The sequence below is a fragment of the Phyllopteryx taeniolatus genome, chromosome 1, assembly GCF_024500385.1.
Source record: "Phyllopteryx taeniolatus isolate TA_2022b chromosome 1, UOR_Ptae_1.2, whole genome shotgun sequence".
In the NCBI taxonomy this organism is placed as follows: Eukaryota; Metazoa; Chordata; class Actinopteri; order Syngnathiformes; family Syngnathidae; genus Phyllopteryx; species Phyllopteryx taeniolatus.
Window position 1 is genome coordinate 32,306,435 of NC_084502.1, and position 14,201 is coordinate 32,320,635.

Here is a 14,201-nt window from a genome sequence, read left to right on the forward strand (position 1 = left end):
ATGCAACACATACGCAATGTTGTTTTTGCACACTATAGGCAACTGTAGGCCAACTACATAACACATCCATCCATCCATTTTCCATACCGCTTATCCTCATTAGGGTCGGGGGCATGCTGGAGCCCAACCGGGCTGACTCCGGGCGAGAGGCGGGGTTCACCCTGAACTGGTTGCCAGCCAATCACAGGGCACATACAAACAAGCAACCAATTGCACTCACGTTCACATCTACGGGCAACTTAGAGTCTTCAATTAACCTGACATGCATGATTTTGTGATGTGGGAGGAAACCAGAGTAACCGAAGAAAACCCACACAGGTACGGGGAGAACGTGCAAACTCCACACAGGCGAGACCGCATTTCAACCCGGATCCCAAGAACTGCGAGGCAGATGTGCTACCCAGTCGCTCAATGTTCCACCCTACAAAACACAGTACAGGCCAATTACAGGCACCTTTATTGTTTGGAAACCAAATATACACTAAACAACAGAAAAATTACACACTGCACATTAACTACATACATTACAATAACGCAATCACATACTACACGACACGACAATTATATTCAACACAACACGCCAAGTACATACTATGTTATATGCAAACAAGATAATATGTACACAATATTCCAACAACATACTGCTACTACACTGCACACCAGGTTCAGCTAACCACCGAAGTCTCATTGACACCCACAGTCTTGCTATCTCTCACAGTCTTGTTAACACCTCCAGTCTTGCTAATATACAAAGTCTGGCTATGGTCCAGAGGCTTGCAAATCCACACAGTATTGCTAACACACAGTTTGAACAATGTTGTCGGCCTTACTGAAGCCTGCAGTCTGCTACCTTTACCATTTATGCAGCCATTCTCTTTGTTGACCTTGGCTAGTTTACAAAGAAAGTGAAAGAGAACGATGGAGATGGAGAGTTAGATGAGTTTCAAAGAGGGAACTAGGTGCTCAGGTTTCTATCAATTAACTGCCTGATGGGGGGCTGATGGGATGCGCTCACCTCAACTAATGAGGTTAGGATTGGCCACTGGTTCCGGGGCAGAAAACCTGATTAGCACTAATCCTGCCTTAAGTCAATTAACAATGCCTAGTCATGCAAATGAAGCAGCTTTGTCTGATGGGCTGGCACCCAGGGAACAAAGGCCGGCATGCAAGCTTGTACAACACAACTGCAACCCGCACAAAAGGGGGAAGGACGCTTGAACCGATCATCATGAAATAAATGACAAGCGGTGCTTGAGCAGACAGACCCTATATGAACATGAATCTGTGAGAGGGCCTGTGTAACTGACCTCGTCCACCCTGTGGCGACCTCCTTTGGTTTGATGAACAGGTTCAGTTAACGCCGAACTTACCATAACCCCTAACCTTCACGAAGCCATGTACATGCATTAAACGAACCATGTCGCGTTGCAATGACATACCTGCATACAAACCAGAAAACGAGGCATTCAAGACAAAATTTGTCAATAATGTTTCATTTACAGTCAGTTCTCAAGGAAAGTCCAAGTTACGGACAATCTGCAAGGTAGTATCATTTAAAAAAAATATATATATATATACATTTTAGTACCAACATAAGTACAGTGATATTTTCTCATTAGAGGCCGGGTGACGATCTTTATCCAGAATCTTGATCGACAAGATTATTGTAGCAAATCAGTAGGACAATACATTGACATTGTCATTGGGTTCGAATGGTCTTGTGCAGTCAAACATCTGGATTTTAGTGTATTTGCAAACTTGTCAAAGTTTTTTCTAAAGTCAATTTATCTAACTAACTTTGGTTAACTTTGCCATCATACTATGTTAAATTGTAGATATATGGTGTGAACCCATATTTGCTTCAGGCTACGTTACCTTAGCATGCTACTACTATGAGTTATGTACTGTATATTCAACTAAACAGACTGAGACGTGATCTTCTTGGGAAAATGTATTCAATCGGCTGCGTCCACAGCAGGGCTTGAAAACACACTAAAGTCTGACCTAAAGTCCCCACAGACTACAGCCAACATAAATGCACGCAAAAAGGCTTCGGGGAACAGGGTTTGACCAGAAAAACAGCTAAAAAAATGTGGCCTCTTTACAATGAAAAAGCAAATGGCATCATCAATAACAATGGATGAGAGTATCGACGGGGGAATTTGTCCTAATTTGTTCAGGTGTCAATACCAAGTAGGCCTGTCAGCGAAATTGCGGAGACTCTCACAGACCCCCCTCGATCTTAAAGCACCTGTACCAGGAAGCGGCAATGCGATTGATTTCCTGACCCTCGTCCACCACAGCCACCAAGCCGATCGCACGCACGCTCCAAGCAGACAGACGCTCAATCAAAGCCAGGACCTGCTGTCCCAAAGATTTTTGTCTCATCCCTCTGGACCGAAGTTGGCAAAAGGCACATGCACATTGTAGTAGAATAATGGTAAATACATAACATCACAGCTGTTCACCTATAACCAATTGCTGGACTTTTTACTGCTGTTTGCGTTAACCGTACCCCGCTCCCTGACCCCCTTAACTTTTCTGTTTAGTAAATCACAAACGAGTGAACTTAAACAGCTTTAGTACTGGAATGTTCATCTATGTTTTCACAGTCATCACTGCATGTTGTATGTTTAATGATTTACATGCCATTTATTTTGGTGTCACAAAGTGCTTCTACAGTTCCTTTTTACATGATACTGTATATATAAATCATTTTAATACATGTTTATTTTTAAGTAAAGAGGATTATATATACAGTGCTTAGCAACTTTATTAGATCAAATGTCATTAAGAGACCAAGCAGCAACATGAAGTGTTTTAATGTGGACTCTTTGTGTTTGCTTGTGAGTTGGGGAATGAAGACATTCACCAAATTTGAGCAAGTCTCTGAGAAGTCAGAAATTAATTTAATTCATTAATTTAATTGAATTAACATTCAATCACAAAAAAGTGAAATTAAGTAAATAACTAATCTGACATCTAAGTAATAACACGCCTTGTTTTTTTCATAGTTGTAAATTACAAAATGTATTATCTTTATTGTCTATCAATTGTCTGTAAAAGTTATTTTACCTATGCTGCTGGCACCTGTAAAACAAAATAAATGACTGCGGTTGTCATAGCAGTTGTTGTCCTTTCAAAGTCTTCCTCCAAATAAAATGTACAAGGTTGTTGCAGAAGTGCATGGTTTAATTGACAGATCCTGGAGTCAATTTAGATGTTTCAAATTAATATAATGTTATGAATATTTTTCTAACTGTATTAAAAGGGGACGTTCATATCAAAATGTCAAAGTAAATAATCAGCCATTCAGTGGACATACATGGAGAACTTTGTCCCAGATGTAAACATGGAAACTAGAAAGATAAACATGTACCAGAGTGACATATGACCCCCGCTACTACTGTGGAATTCACATTCCACTGACCTCTTTCTTCCCGAGCACTGCTTCCTTTTTTTGTGTGTGTCTTGGATGTCAACTCACTGAAACGCTTTGTCAGAACGTGACAGAGGCCAAAGGTCAAACCCTCTGGGCGTGTTCGCTCTCTGGCAGTTGAAAGTCAGCCACGCTGCCCTGGGGCAAGCACAAGGTGAGGAGGGCAGTCTGTGGTAGGAGTACCAAGGACAGGCCAAAAAGAAGTAGACTTTTAGCCGTCTCTTGTGTCCATTGATTGGCAAGCTGACTCTTTTTTTGGCTCAAAGCCGGCCGCTGGTTTGAAATTTGGAAATATGATCTGGCAATCAGGCAAAAGAATTACAGTATGTGTACCAGGCCCAGAGAGCGTGTGTAGGGCTGGCTTTACACTCTAAGTGCCCAATTGTGATTTAGTCCCTATATCAGCGTTTTTGACAGTCTACGTGCATTTTAAAGTGACACATATCCAAAACCACTGTGTTTACAGTCACTGACGATATGAAACAAGCTCCATACGCAGACATACAAAATGTAGGAAAACAACTACAGGCAGCAGCAACACAGATAAAACAATCAAATTATTTGAGTCCTGTCCCCATTGGTTTTAATCAGGGTAACCTTGGCATTTCTCGGCTGGCTGTCATCTGCAATTACTATCCTTAATTAATGATCAATACCCCTTTAATGTACCATATTTACACTATATTAATGGTGGATGCTTCTTCTGAAGGTTTGTTTTCTGTGTTGTTTGGGCAAACGATGGTGTGCATACATCAACGACTGGTATATCCAAATGACGTCAAATTCGCATTGACAAGGTATATCTATATTTGTTTACTCACATGGGCAGATATACAATATATTTTGGCTTTTGATCCACATTTGCAAGAAGCTTGATTCTGAGGATATCAGATGTCATGCATGTTTTTTCTTATTACGCTGGGATGACATTTGGCATGACATTTGGCAAAAACAAACAAAAACAACTATTTCGTGCTTATTGGAAGTTACGGACAGACCACGAAGATTAGAATTTTATCATCTTCCCTCTTTGGCGGAGGATTAATGGATCAGTGGTAAGCAGTTTTGCCTCAACGAAAGAAGGTCCCTGGTTTATATTCCGGGTTGGGGGTTTTGGGGGTGAAGTTAGCATGTTGTGGTACTCTTGTTGCTCTGCATGTAAGATTACAAATGGCTCACTTGGGCAATTTGGGGGTTTAAGATATGGATCAGGTTGGCTTATGTGAGTTATACACATTTGTCTATTATTAGTTAGTCACCTTGAAACTCTCTCTCTAAAACCTAATCGCATTAGAAACCAGGGGGCAATATTGGATGCCGACCTGAATTTTAATAGCCACATTAAATTAATAGCATCAGAAGCTTTTTACCATCCACAAACATTCCCAAATCAAAGGAATAGTGTCTAAATCTGACTTGGAGATACTAATCCATGTTTGTCTCCAGCAGGTTACACTACTGTCACAGTCTCCCACAAGATGTGAGAAACACGTCAACTCTGACAATTTTCAAATTCAGGCAACAGTTTTATTTAGCCATAGATATGACAAGTACGACTGAAAGTATAGAAAGTATTTTATGTCCACTGCTCCCTTTTAATTAATTATCTCTTTATATTTAATTATACTAATGTTGTATGGAATTATTTTATCTGCCTTCTTGTAATTTTATGGAGCTGTACTTTGAATTGCCTTGTGTACGAAATCTGCTCTCCAAATAATTGCTTATTCTCCTCAAACTTTCAGTGGTAACTATTCCACGTCACAGAAAGGTCCCTGTTGATTTTGAATTGTATCTGAGAACACAAGGGTGTGCTTCGAGGACATTAATACATACATGATGAGCCATGCCAGCTATAATCCTGTATAATGTGAGAATGAATTTAATTTCCTCATGCCTTGGTAACAATTGAACCAATTTCTTTCCAAACCACCTATACCGACTAAACAAAGGTTTTTTTTCAGTGTGTGTGTGTGGGAGAGTGTTTGTTTGTATGTAGGTGTGTTTGTGTGTGTGGAGAGTGGAGGGTTCCAAGGGGAGGGACGGTCGATAGAGGGAACCCACAGTGAAAATGGCTGTGGTGCTTGAAAGGGGGAACAGGCTGACAAGAAGCCTCATACAAAATGTCTAAACCAAAAAAGAAAAAAAAGACAGAAACCGTGCATGGATTTCAAATTTCACAGCTGAGCACCTGGGAGAAATTGCCATGCTTGAGAAAAAAGGTATTTTCTTTTGTGATGATCTTTGAGTAGGAATGTCGGTATTTCATGAAACCAGGTAAGGAATGGAGGATGAAAATGGTGAGGTGGTTAAATGTGTGCTAAAGAGACTGACAGCAACACTTGGATAAGCAAACCTGTAGTGCGGAAACTCTGTCTATAGTACAAGGCTACCAGGTGTCTTCATGTTTACCATTATACACAGCAAAAAAATGACTGACCACACCTCCACATGGCTGAAATTGGCAGGCGACCAGTTTTTGGCGATCCCGCCTCTCGCCCAAAGTCAGCTGTGTTAGGCTCCAGCACAGCCGCAACCCTGTGAAGAAGCGCTTCTGAACATGGATGGCTGAAACACTTTTATGATGTTTAAGACTATTACCAAAACAATGGAAAAAAGCATCAACCTCTCAGCTCTATTACAGTCAAACAGTAGAACCTGAACAAATCCACACACTGAACCTTGTACAATTAGGACCTGACCAAAATAAATAAATACGAAAATAAGACATCAAAGGTGTACAAAATCATGGAGGCTGAACCATCATTAACATCAACTATCAGCATATTGCTTGAGATCTCAGTCTACTGAGCATCTTAAGGATGAACTCCATTCGTGTATTTTGCCTTTTTATATATTTGTGTATTTTTTGTCATACCAGAAGATGGCTTAAATATACACAGGTTGACTTGCTTTTACAACTTGGATGATAGTTAAGAATGGTAAACTTGTTCTTTGAAACATAGTCTCTGCAGTGAGTAAAGGTTGATTTTTGCCAAAGTTTGACCCTGGAACTGAATATTTCTATTCATATCATTACCGAGGAGGGAAAAATAGGTATCTCAAATTGAGAGGTCAGGTTCCACTTAACTTTTTACTGATCAGGCAATTATTAATGTACAAGAATACACTGGAGAGTTACAACTTTTTTTTAAAACATTTCAAAAAATTTAACTATCACACCAATCACTAAGCTTCTTTTATACTGTAAATATACTTCAAATACCTTCAGAATCCTTTCAGATGTAAAGTCTCTCCATGAATAGTACATCACAGCCTTGGCCTGGTTTACTGGCGCCTGACAAAAGCAACCAACACTTAATACACTCACTGACTATTCTCCGCTGTGTGCGATGGCCAGCAGCCATAAAAGCACAGGATAATCTGCACAAAGGGGAACCAAAAACATCATAGATCTAGTGACAATCCAAAATCCGATTGAAAGCAAGCAGGAGTAACTGGAGTCATTAATGCCAAAAGGCCACATTGTGTTGAACAACAACATAGCTGAATGGTTCTTGTGCTGTCCACAATGTAATGCGATGAATGAAGCTAAAGTTAAAATTGTCATGTGAATGCCAAACCATTAGTTGGCAGTGCAACTATGTGATTAAATACCACACGACTGCACACAAATGGTCAATACACACTGAATATTCAAAAATCATTTCCATTTTCAGTGGCCGGGGTTCATGTTGGCTATTTGGCTGGAAATCGGCATAAAGGCTTTCAGAGTCACAATTCAATTACTGTATAGCTGACCTAAACTGTCCCTCTGTTCAGTCCCCTTTCACTGGTGTGCCGTCACAGTTATACTTTTTGTTTTGCTTGTGGAGAGTGGAGTTGGATACTGCTTTTTTTGTTGTTGATTGGTTGACAGTAAGAATGGTCACTTCCATGTTACCATCGAATAATGGAATGGCAATAAAAATCTACCGATCAATGCAAACTAGAACTAGCAGACATTCCAACAGCTTCTTCACTCTTGCAATCAACTTCTTAAACAGCCAACCTCCAATTACATTGCGACATGCTGCCAATTTTTTTGTCTTGAGTTTGCTGTCACATTTCTGTCGGGCCAATTATACATACTCGTGGACTCACTGTAGTAGTCTCGCCACGCTGCACTATTTGCATATCTGTTGTTGACCAATACTGGCCACTCATGCCAGTGTAGCATCTGCCCCACTTGCACACTGACTGAGGAGTATCTGCAACATTTGCACAATCGACATTGTCCCAGATTATCGCACTACTCGTCACTTTAAACTGCATACACTCCTTGAAGTCTCGGCGCCCTTTGCACAATGGTCATTGCACCGGACTATTGCGAGATTAGTCATTCAAACTGCTCTCATTGCTGGAGAACTCTGAACTAATACTGTGCTACCAACATGTAGCAGAACAATTTAATGGATGTTCAGAATTTGACTTAAAGGTGGTTTATTACATATCAATTATTTATTATAATATTTAATAAGCATTAGGTTAATACCTATTATTTAATTCTTCATATGGGTTGTGTTATTGTAAAAATGCCTCAATGCAAGGGTCAAATTTGCATGTCCAAGATAATAAAAAAAACAAGTCTTGGTCCTAATTTGAATACTGAATGTGACAAGAGGCGGGCATGTGTGCACTATGTCGGTATCTATGCAAATGAAAACAGAGGCCCATGTGGTTGGTGTGTGATGGTGAGGCACAATACACTCACACGCACGTGCACACGCATACACAGTACAAATATCTCTCTCTCTCTTGCTCTCTCTCGTTCTGTAGCCAGTCCTTCCCACTGTGCCTCTGTGAGACCCTCTTTGTTATTCCGAGTAGGAAATGCAACTGGAGCCAAATTCTGTCCTGCTTTGTGTTTGATATCATCCCTGCTTTGTTCTCGCCGCCTCCCCTCAGAAAGCACTTGGCCCCGCTCGCTCTGAGATGCACAACGTGCAGGTTGGGAAAATGATGGTGCTCATGATGTAGTCCTTAGTTGGTCACTGGTCAGTCACAGGGCACATATAAAGACATACGACTTTTCACCTTTGTAACAAGATTGAGTTGGAACTGAATTCAGGGTGCCTGCATGGTTACAGTAAACAACAAATGAAGCCATTGAATCAAACCAAACGAGTTTGCTGCCTTAACAGGCTGTTGTAAAAATTGAGAAATTATGTAATGACAATTCATTACAAAATTTGGCATGGACCATTCTGAAACTAAATTGCACAATGTACCGGTAAATATTGCAGTACATTTTATAGCCACAACGCAGGTTATTGTAAAGTGAATGCTGTGAGCTTGACCTAACTGGTAAAGTTAGCATATCAATAACTTTGGTACCTTGCTTGTTTTCATCTACTGAACTGACTGTCAATAGACTGCTTTGACATGTTGACATGCTCATATTTCTCTACATACAGTAAATCAGTCGACGAGCTATCCTTGATTTTGTCATGATTGGTTTGTGCATTTCAATGTGAAAATGTTTAGCTCTGCACCTCAGACTGTGCTTGCTGCCTTGTATTCCACAATTTTTTTTCTTATGGTATATATTTTTTTGTTATGGTATATTTAGGGGCGGCACGGTGGACGACTGGTTAGAGCGTCAGCCTCACAGTTCTGAGGATCGGGTTCAATCCCCGGCCCCGCCTCTGTGGAGTTTGCATGTTCTCCCCGTGCCTGCGTGGGTTTTCTCCGGGCACTCCGGTTTCCTCCCACATCCCAAAAACATGCATTAATTGGGGACTCTAAATTGCCCGTAGGTGTGAATGTGAGTGGGAATGTTGTTTGTTTGTATGTGCCCTGCGATTGGCTGGAAACCAGTTCAGGGTGTACCCCGCCTCCTGCTCAATGATAGCTGGGATAGGCTCCAGCACGCCCGCAACCCTAGTGAGGAGAAGCGGCTCAGAAAATGGATGGATGGATGGATGGTATATTTAGGTAATGGTTTTGAGTATATCTTTCTGGAATCAATATATCATTGTGTTTAGCTCAAAAATGAAAATCAAAACAATGAAGTAGATTTCAACATCATCATTCATCACTTGCTTTGCAATAATTTCACCGATCACTAGTACCATCACTATAGGATTTACTGTATGTTGGACAAAAATACCATGTAGCGGTTTGTTTGCACTATGTAAACCTGACAATATGCTTTTAAATTGCTTTTTGCTTTTTTACCCCCTTTTCTTTAAAATTGACACATGTATATCATGTCACAAAAGTTCCTAATATATGTTATACAGAACAGGACAAGTACATGAAAAACAATAGTTGTCAATAGCAATATAACCACAAGCTGTCCCTGTCTGGCGTAATGCTTGAGTGGTACCCTTGAACACGAGCCTGAACTATATGCGTGCATTTGTCTGCTCCTGAAGAACGAGTCTGGCGGAGGGAGTGTATGTGTTGAATGCTAATGCCATATCACTTCTCATTCATACCACTCGCACTTAGCGACTCCACATCAAAAGCTTGTTTCATCTGCCGAATAAATGGGAATAAAAGATTTTGTAAATACAGAAAAAGACTTCAGAGACAAACTTTTCTTTGCTGGGGAATCTTTGTGAACGTCATGCCGTAGGGTACATGAACCGGAACGTCTGCAACATTAATGACCTTTATAACGTTTAAATGCAGAGGGAACATACTGTAGCAATAGCTAATCGTGCTAGGGCTTTGGAATTGGAGGTTCACGGTTCGAGTCCTACTATGGGCAAGTGTAACTAGTTGTTGGAGATATAATAGTCTGACTCCTGTCAAGGTGCCCTGGAGTAAGCCAGTGACCTCAATCCTCCAGTTCAAGTCATGCAGCACAGTTTGCACACCGCTTAAAAACATTATTATTAGTATCATTATCCATCCATCCATTTTCTACACCGCTTATCCTCACTAGGGTCACGGGTATGCTGGAGCCTATCCCAGCTAACTGCAGGCGGGAGGTGGGATACACCCTGAACTGGTCGCCAGCCAATCGCAGGGCACATATAAACAAACAACCAATCGCTCTCACAGTCATACCTACAGACAATTTAGAGTTTTCAATCAACCTACCATGCATGTTTTTGGGATGTGGGAGGAAACCGGAGTACCCAGAGAAAACCCATGCAGGCACGGGGAGAACATGCAAACTCCACACAGGCGAGGCTGGATTTGAACCCGGGTCCCCAGAACTGTGAGGCGGATGCGCTAACCAGTTGTCCACCATGCCGCCTATTATTATTATTATTATTATTGTTATTATTATTATTAAGGGACAGTGAAAATTCACAGTCAAAGCAGTTCAATCCAATATTTGGGGTCTTGCGTGAGGACTTGCAGCTTCATCCACCCAGAAGTTTGAAGGTTTTGTTCACATGACTGGCCGGATAGTTTTTATGCTGCTACAACACTTCCTCATGGCTGAGTCTGCATTGTTAGGCCCGCAGTGTCGCCTTCAGGCTTTACCTTCTCTTGCGGTGCTCCAATATAAAGTGGAATGCATGCGTTCGACCCCAAGTTAAATACAGATATCATGCAAAGTCTGATATGCACACAAACCTGTATTGGACGATGCAGAAATGTAACCAGTCACGCTGGATGTGGGGGTGAAAGCTAATTGAAACTCCTGATGGAAAGGCTGTCTAGTTCTGATAAAATCCCTGCAACGTTAGAGACATCCCTGCATCCATGCTAGTCTCCTTACGGGGGCCATCCATCCATTCATACTGGTCCACATGTAGTAAATACTGTACATACTGAAGGGACACTGTTCAACGTGGTGGAATTGCAGACAAGGTGTGGGAGCCTCAGTGGATCCACTAGGGATGGCGATGGCCAGAGTCCTCTACTGAAGTGAAAACAGCAGAAAGCGTTGGCTAGCCGAGGCCAATGAGTGAAACGGTTGAACAGGGCAGCGCCACGGACAAATGGAGCGTTGGCTCCAGCCAACGCTGGAGGTGGACGTTAGCCACATCAGGTGACCAGGAGAAAGTGGAGCAGGATCAACCACCACATGGCAGATGGAAAAGAATTGAATGTGGACCAGGATAACCAGAGCATGCCAGGAAGTGGTCCACCTGAGCCATCAGCATGAAAGCTGACAAGAACTAGCCGGCTTGCTGAGCGAGCTGGCTAGCAAGCGAACACGAACAGGGGGTAGCAGCAACCAGTAATAGTTTACCGCTCTGAGACAGGTAAATGTCTGCCCAGGTTCCATCTTCGGCCACAGTACATGATTGTGACTGCCAACCGGGCGCCCACTAAGTCATTTGGGAGCTCAAGTCCTTATGTAGTGGGGGAGGGGCAAATGATTCTGGGGCACAAGTGTGTTACTGGACCTTGTCTTAGTGAAAAATAGTTTTAACGCTATTATTTCCTCCATTCAGTACTACATAGTTCTCAGTCTTTGCAGGTTTTCAGCAATTATCTTCAAACGTATATTGTATTGAGAGATAAATACACAATTTTACTTTATAGGAACTTCAATTTTATAATCTAAACCAGTTCCCAAAAAAATCTGCTGCTGTAAGTCTCGTGTTAACAAGGTCACGTCTCGCTTGCGCCACATTTGAACCATGTCCTTTTACTGCCACCTCTATCTCCTTAAATAAATGAATTATTGAGATTAAATACCTGCATTGTCACTAATCCAGCTGCCTCATTACATTAGCTGTCCTTAGCTGTCATTGTGGAGAACACATGCTCTTATTCTATCCAACAGCACATTTAACTGCTTCCCTCCTGCAGTAGCACACATTTAAATGTATTTTGCTCCATCTTAAATAACAAAAAGACAACTGCAAGCATACTGTGTTAAACGTGCATGTCCATGAAACCAATACATCAGAGTTTCTAAAGCACACGTGTAGTAAAAGAGACTTGAGATGCAAAATTGTTTGTACAAGTCAGCAGCGGTGCAGGTTGCGACCGAGCTTCCGCAGATGAGATTCAATGAGACACTGTTATATTTTTACACTCCCAGCAGGCAAACACTGACTAAAACAAAGCTGTGTGTTTTTTACAGTGTGAAATAAAACAAATCACACACCCCAGAGCTATTTGTGTCAGTTGCTTATCTCCTGGGAGATGCTCAAGCAGTGGAAGTGGAAACTGCCACTGCCATGCGCTAACCTTTTAGCTCTGGGCGGTTGGTTGCTATGTTAAAATCATCTGTCTGTCAATTCACATACACCTATCCAGTAATTAAAGCGTCTGTCTTTCATACACACAAACACCGGTCTGTCTGTTTACATACTGTACATATAAAATACACCTGTCCATCTATTTACAATATGTCTATCCATTCACATACACCCAAATCTTACTTTGGGAGGAAAAAGAATTGGTTGACCCTCCTTCTCCTTTGGCAGCAATAACCTCAACCAAACGTTTCCTGTAGTTGCAGATAAGACATCTGCATCAATCAAAATGAATTGTGGACCTTTACTCTTTAAAAAATAAAAAATTTAAAATTAATAAATAAAAATAAAAAATAAATAAACTGCTGAAGTTCAGCAAGATTCCTGGGATGTCTGGTGTGAATAACTCTCGAGGTCATGCCACAGCATCTCAATCGGGTTTAGGTCAGGACATTGACTGGGCCACTCCAGAACACATATTTTCTGAAGTCATTCTGTTGTTGATTTGCTGCTGCATCATTGTCCTAGGCACGGTGGCCGATTGGTTAGAGCATCAGCCTCACAGTTCTGAGGACCCGGGTTCAATCCCCGGCCCCGCCTTTGTGGAGTTTGCATGTTCTCCCCGTGCCTGCGTGGGTTTTCTCCGGGCACTCCGGTTTCCTCCCACATCCCAAAAACATGCATTAATTGGAGACTCTAAAATTGCCCTTAGGTGTGACTGTGAGCGCGAATGGTTGTTTGTTTGTATGTGCCCTGCGATTGGCTGGCAACCAGTTCAGGGTGTACCCCGCCTCCTGCCCGATGATAGCTGGGATAGGCTCCAGCACACCCGCGACCCTAGTGAGGAGAAGCGGCTCAGAAAATGGATGGATGGATGGATCATTGTCCTATTGCCACAAGGTCTTCTGCAAAATATCTTGTAAACATGGGAAATCATTTTTCCATTGATGATAGTAAGCTGTCCAGGCCCTGAGGTACAAAACACACCCAGTTGCAGTAGGGAGAAGGTATGTTCCTCCAAAGTTGAATTGTTTGAACTTTGGTTTCATATGTCCACAGATATATTTTGCTAGTAGTGCTGTGGAACATCTAAATGTTCTTTAGCCAACTTTGAACGTGCATCAATGTTTTTTTGGGTCTCCCACAGTAAATTCATTTGCCCATTCACATACAACCAACATCGTTTGTCAATTCACTACCCGCATAATGTGAAGAGCTGTTTGTTCATTCACATCCACGAACAATGGTAACATATTTGTACAATAACATACACACGCATCTTAAATATACATCTGTGCAATCATATTCACCCATAATCTAAACATACAGTATGTCTGTTGATTCACGTATATCTGCAATGTAAACATATCTGGGTGTGAATGTGAGTGCGACTGGTTGCTTGTTTATATGTGCCCTGCGATTGGCTGGCGACGAGTTCAGGGTGTACCCTGCCTCTCGCCCGAAGATAGCTGGGATAGGCTCCAGCATGCCTGCAACCCTAGTGAGGATAAGCGGTACAGAAAATGGATGGATAAACATATCTGTGCATTCACATACACCCACATCAACGTCTGTCTATTCAAATACAGCCATAAAATAAACATTGGTCTGTGCATTCACATCCAGAACACCTGTACTGTAAA

At 41.7% G+C, this 14,201-nt stretch overlaps 1 protein-coding gene across 8 annotated transcripts in view; it reads right to left on the reverse strand.

The window, feature by feature from the left end:
- The window catches only part of plxna2 (plexin A2), a 250,244-nt gene that overhangs the window by 125,235 nt on the left and 110,808 nt on the right, over nt 1-14,201 (reverse strand). The gene's annotated exons all lie outside the window — the stretch shown is intronic.